We start from the raw sequence: 5,624 nt of genomic DNA, 5'->3' as shown, positions 1-5,624 counted from the left end.
ACACCTGTTCGCCTGCTGGGGACGCTGATGGTCCGCACACAGTAGCACACAGGGAGTGACAGCTCTGGAGTACACTTTTATATATTGTACTACACTGCACTATACTGAGATAGATAGATAGATAGATAGATAGATAGATAGATAGATAGATAGATAGATAGATAGATATTTTCTAGTGGAGAGTAGTGTTGTATATTACAAAATATTGTAGTGCAGTATAGTGTAGGATTGTCTCGTATTCCCTAGTATAGTACCTTAAGTGTAGTATAGTACATTATAGTACAACATAGCACAGTGCATAATAGTATAGTATGGTACATTATAGTATAGTACAATATAGCATAGCATAGCACAGTAAAAATACTGTACAATATAATGTAGTACAGTACATTATAGTACAGTAATTATTGCATAGTATAATATAGTATAGTGTAGCATAGTGTAGTACAGTAAATTGTAGCATAGTATAGTACAATATGGTACATTAGCATCAGATACAATTGTATAGTTAAGTATAGTTCACCATACAGTATAGTATGGTATGGTATGGTACGGTATGGTATAGTGCATTGTAGTATAGTATAGTGCATTATAGTTATCATGCCTTTGAAAGCATTAATAATTTCATAACAGTTTAAAGGATACAAATAAGTTCATGTTGTGTAATTAAATATGATGATTTCAGGTTATAAACGCTTAAAGGGCAATAGGTGGTTTGCAGTCACGTGATCTTTAACACTTCTTTATAAAAGGTCGTCTTGATTATTTTTAGAGCGAGTGTTCATCTCGTATTTATATACAATCTTTGATGTTTTGGAGGAAGACTAACCGTATGACAGAAACCATAGACACAGAAACAGTCGGATTTCTCTTTGTAAGTATCAAGTTTGCAAAGTACTGATATAGAGGCCATGAGGTTATGAATTATCATTTCAGAAAGTTTTGTAAACTCCGTCGTGTTTTCATTATCTGTTATCGATGTTAGCTACGTGTATCAGCTAGCTGTTGTATTAGCATACCACGTACAAGAGATGTTAATTGTACATTCATTTGTATGTTACAGTTACCAATTTTCACAAGATGCCTTCATAAACTCAAGAAAAGAAAGCCTTGTGTGTGGAGTATCTTTTGATGGTTCGCTGGCTGTCTAGCAGTGCAGTCACGTATAGTCACTATGGTACAGTATGGTATAGTATAGGATAGAATGGTATAGTTAAGTATAGCATAGCATCGTATAGTACAGTCTATATTAATATAGTAGAGTAGAGTACCATTGTGCCTCAATTTTAGAGTCTGTATCCTTTGTAGGCCAAATGTGTCACAATGGCCGTGATTTAGATGTGGATTTATCAGTCAGTGGAGGTTAGTTTTAAATCTTAGTACTGTGTTACAACTCGCTCTGGTAAGTAACGATATAAATGTGAAAAACCCAACAAAACTTTTTTTTAATTTAAAGTTATGTGGCATTAGTGATGTGTGCCACTTCGCTTTAAAACATTTACTTTCCAGTCATACAGCGTCACTGTTTGAGTTATATCTTGAAAAGATTGAAGCAATTTTCTAATATTTTATGCTCATATTAGGGAAATATATAGACCAATGTTAACAAATTTTAACAGAATCCTTCTTGGACAGTTTAGTGTAATTTTTAAAGTCCAGTACAGTTGTGGAGATTGATTTAATGGCTAACATGAACTTGGATATTTTTACTATTTACAAAGCTACAGTTTTGTTTGTGATATACAGAACAACAATCAGTTATTCATTGAGGCAAAAAAATCAGCCACTTTTAACTGGAGTTAAGACAGCAGTAACCTATCTGTACTATCTCTATTTCTATTTAATCATGTAGTTATTAATGTTGAAGTTATATTAGATTCCATCCTATACACAGCTCATAGTAAGACAAAAAAAATAGTGAAATTGTCCTCATTTTGCTGTCATCATATCATACGTTTTCGTAAGTTTGCAGTAGTGTTTAAATGTTTCATGTTTGTTTTCTCCTTCTCTCACATTTTCTCTTTGATTAAGACAATGCTGGAGGAAATGGACTGGCAGGAAAAGGTCAGCCCCCGCAGGCCAAAAAAGTGGGGTAACTTAAAGACGAAATACAGTACGTACTTGTGACACTAAATTTAAACTACGTTTGTTTTTATTGTCCAGATTAATAAACTCTCTTTTTTCTAAAAATGTTTTGGTGTTATTGTTAACAGTCATGGCTGATTTCCTCTGCCTTAGATTGCTTGGTGTCCTCCAGTCCTCTCTTCTCTGCCCTCTTCCTCCTCTTCCTCCATGCTTTCTCATGTCACTCCTCCCACTGTTCTTCCCCAAATTACGTAAGGCCCAAGTAAGGCAGTAGTGGAAGATGATCAGGAGGAGGAGGAGGATGAAAGCCAGCCATCTCCAGCAGACAGACGGTGAGGGTCAGTCTGGGATTGGAAACGGGGCCGATATCCCTGACCAGTCTCATGTCCTGTTTGCTTTCTTTGTATTTGTATGTGCAGGATAAATATAACTGACGGATCCTGTGGACACATACCATCACCTGCACAATTCTACTGCCGCATCTTCTCCCACATCCTGCCCACTAATCCACTCTTTTCACCGTGCATTGCAGGTACCCCATCTGTCATTAGTCCTACCAGCTTGTTCCAAGAGAGTTTCATGTCATTCACACAATAAGACACTTGTTCATATATGTCTTTCCCCACGGTTGTGCCATGCATTGCTTTAATACCCAAAAGTTCCTCTTTGATGCATAAATCAGAGTTCACTCCTCAGATGAAGACTGACAGCTGAGCAGTATCCATTACGTTGCTGTTTTCATCCACAGCAAGGAATAAGCTATGAAGTCTTTTCCATTAGGTGATTTTGTAGATTGGTGGCAAGCTGACATGTCCGATCGGCATCGATGTTTCTGCTCAGGCTTACTTTTGAAAGTGCTTGCTCTTTGTCTGGACAGACGACCTCGCACACTTAAATCATGCAGTTCTCAACAAACTCTCCCTCTGTAAATGGCCGGGCTGATTTAACAATTCTTTTGCCACAATAAAACTAGCTTTAACGGCAGCCTCACTTTGAGATTTTATAGTCTGCTGTGACACCAGATTTCTTTTTGGTTTTTCTGCCCTGTGAAGCCTCTGCTGAACATTCAGATCCTTCTATCTGTCCTTGTGTTTCATTGTATAGTCTGAAGTTACTCACTTTGAAGATGGCCGCTTCAGCTCTGCATAAAAGAGAAACCGGTTTTCTCATTATGCTAGTGAACATATACTCGATCGCTCATCCGCCTTGAAATCCTGTTTTCAGAGTCCGCCTTTTGTTTGGACATGTCTTGGGGGTTAGCGTACAGTTCAAGCAAGCAGACACAGTGATCATGAAACTGATGAGTTTGTCAATAAAGTTGGGCGAAGCGTCGGAGCTATTCTTCTTCTTCTTTTGGTTTATTGGAAGGAGGCATCCAGCATTGCCTGCTGTGTTAGGGTGTGGACCAGAGCACTATCCCCCAGCTATTGCAATGCAGTCTGGGATTTGTAGTATCAATGGATGGACTTAACAGAGTATGACCCTAATAGACGAATTGAGATGTGTGAATGGTTTTCCAATAAATTGGATGAAAACATCTGTTTTACTGAAGACTTTGTGTTGTTCAACGATAAAGCTTTGTTTTATGTGAATGGCGAGGTTAACAGACAGAATGTTCGATACTGGGCCCAAAGCAATCCACGTTTTGTGGATTATTCCAAACAGCATTGAGCACCAAAAATGTATGGTGTGGTGTGGTTTGTGGAAAGCTCATGTCTTGGGGCCATTCTTCTTCGATTTACGTGTAACTAGTGAGACTTTTCTAGCCATGCTGAGAGATCAGTTAATGCCCCAACTTGGAAGTCTAGGTAAAGGACTACCTGAATAGTTCCAACAAGATGGTGCCTCTGCCCATTTCGCCACGGTGGTAAGAGATTGGTTGAATGACAATTCCCCTAACTGGCTTGGAAGACGTGATCATGTGGAGTGGTTCCCTCGTTCACCAGACCTTAACCCCCTTGACTTCTTTTTCTGGGGTATGCTGAAGGAGAAGATGTGCTCAATGAAAATCACAGATGCAACACACTTGATTGAACGCATAAAGAGAGAACGTGCTAAAATTGACGGCAATGTGGATTTATTACATCGAATTCACATGAATTTTGCAAAGCGCATCAACCTTTGCATTACAAATGATGGAAATTGTAAGGAACATGTTGTTTGTTAATAATCCTATTGAATAAAATGTTTCAAAATGAATTACTTGAAAATATGTACTTTTGCCTAAGTGTTCAGACTGAGGGACACCATGTACTTATGTATGTAAAAGCTCCTTCTTTGTCATGGGAATATAAACATCCAAGCAGCATTCCTGTCTAACTGACAGACATTTGGCAGACTATCTCAGAGCAGCTATAACTGACCAACAACCAGAACTGAAAGTAATTGTGAAAAGAATGCAAACTTCAAGCTCTGACTAGGAAAAAGAAACAAATGTTATTGTTATTCATATTTTGCCCCATATTCAATGATGTTCTTCAAACTTTTTTAATGTAATCAAAGTGCAGTTATTCACTCCAGTCAGTACACAACATTTGCTGCGCAAATTGAGAATTTGTTAAATATTCCATGATGCTTTGGAATAGAGCCACAGAGCTGGTGCATTTTAATACAGTGCATAACCAGAAGGGGGCGATATTACTCTGTGAAAGTGAATCAAGTCAGACACTGTGATTTATAGAGCCAATCAGTGCTCCAAAATCACATACAAGAGAGACACTGGAAAACTTTGTGCAAGAGAGATGAACCAAAAGAAAGGCCATGAAATTGATATTTCATGGCCTGTAGAAAACGTCCCAATAGAGAGACACTGAGCTAACCACATATTTCACAGCTCCGTTGGTTCATCAGCTCAGCTGACTTGTTTGCAGCCTGTATGTTTTCATTACCAGCCTCTTCTACATATTTTAGTTACACAACTGACAAACAACTTGTGATTAAGTGATGCATAACAAATAAAAATGGTGCTTAGAACAATAGGGGAACAAATAGTAGGTATTTAACTCTATAAAATGTGCAAATAACAGGCCAAACTCAAGCTGCTTTGCTGTTGTTGATTTTAATAACTTAACAGAGCTGCATATGTATGTGTCTATACACAAATACCATAAAACATAGCACAGCCTCCAGCTAGCACAACTGAAGAATTAGTTTACCCAATCCACCCTCCACTCCCTCTCAGACAATAACAGCTCATAAAATAATAATAGGGAGAAAGATTTGATGAAGGATTGTATTATGTCAGGATGACATTGTAGCCTGTGTACATATTAAATTAACAACACATTTTGGATTTTTTTTTTTAAGAACCTTTGATGAATTTGAAGCTGCAGAGGGTTTCTTATGCATCCTCTGCTGCTGCCATCTTTATGTGCAAAGCCTGCCCTTTCTAGATAAGCTATGAAGGAACTTCAGATGTTGTGAAACACTGACTGCTTGGCCTTTGCAGTGATCATTTTTCTCAAAGGGGAGAGCTGTGGATAAATCTGAAATCCATCTACCCACACGCACCCTACTGACCTTTTTCTGTAATAGAGATA

General features: G+C 38.1%; 1 long non-coding RNA gene across 2 annotated transcripts; it reads left to right on the top strand.

Moving 5' to 3' along the window:
• Nucleotides 1-785: 785 nt before the first annotated feature.
• LOC127530931 (uncharacterized) lies at nt 786-5,073 on the top strand. Of its 2 annotated transcripts, none has more exons than XR_007937733.1 (4): nt 786-874; nt 2,032-2,113; nt 2,239-2,417; nt 2,505-5,073. It is a non-coding gene; the product is annotated as an uncharacterized LOC127530931 (long non-coding RNA). The 2 variants fall into 2 exon arrangements; XR_007937734.1 differs by having other exon boundaries at nt 1,064-2,113.
• Nucleotides 5,074-5,624: the final 551 nt, after the last annotated feature.

The sequence above is a fragment of the Acanthochromis polyacanthus genome, chromosome 18, assembly GCF_021347895.1.
Source record: "Acanthochromis polyacanthus isolate Apoly-LR-REF ecotype Palm Island chromosome 18, KAUST_Apoly_ChrSc, whole genome shotgun sequence".
Lineage (NCBI taxonomy): Eukaryota > Metazoa > Chordata > Actinopteri > Pomacentridae > Acanthochromis > Acanthochromis polyacanthus.
The sequence above is the reverse complement of the archived record's forward strand: the minus strand, read 5'-3'. Positions and strand labels throughout refer to the sequence as shown.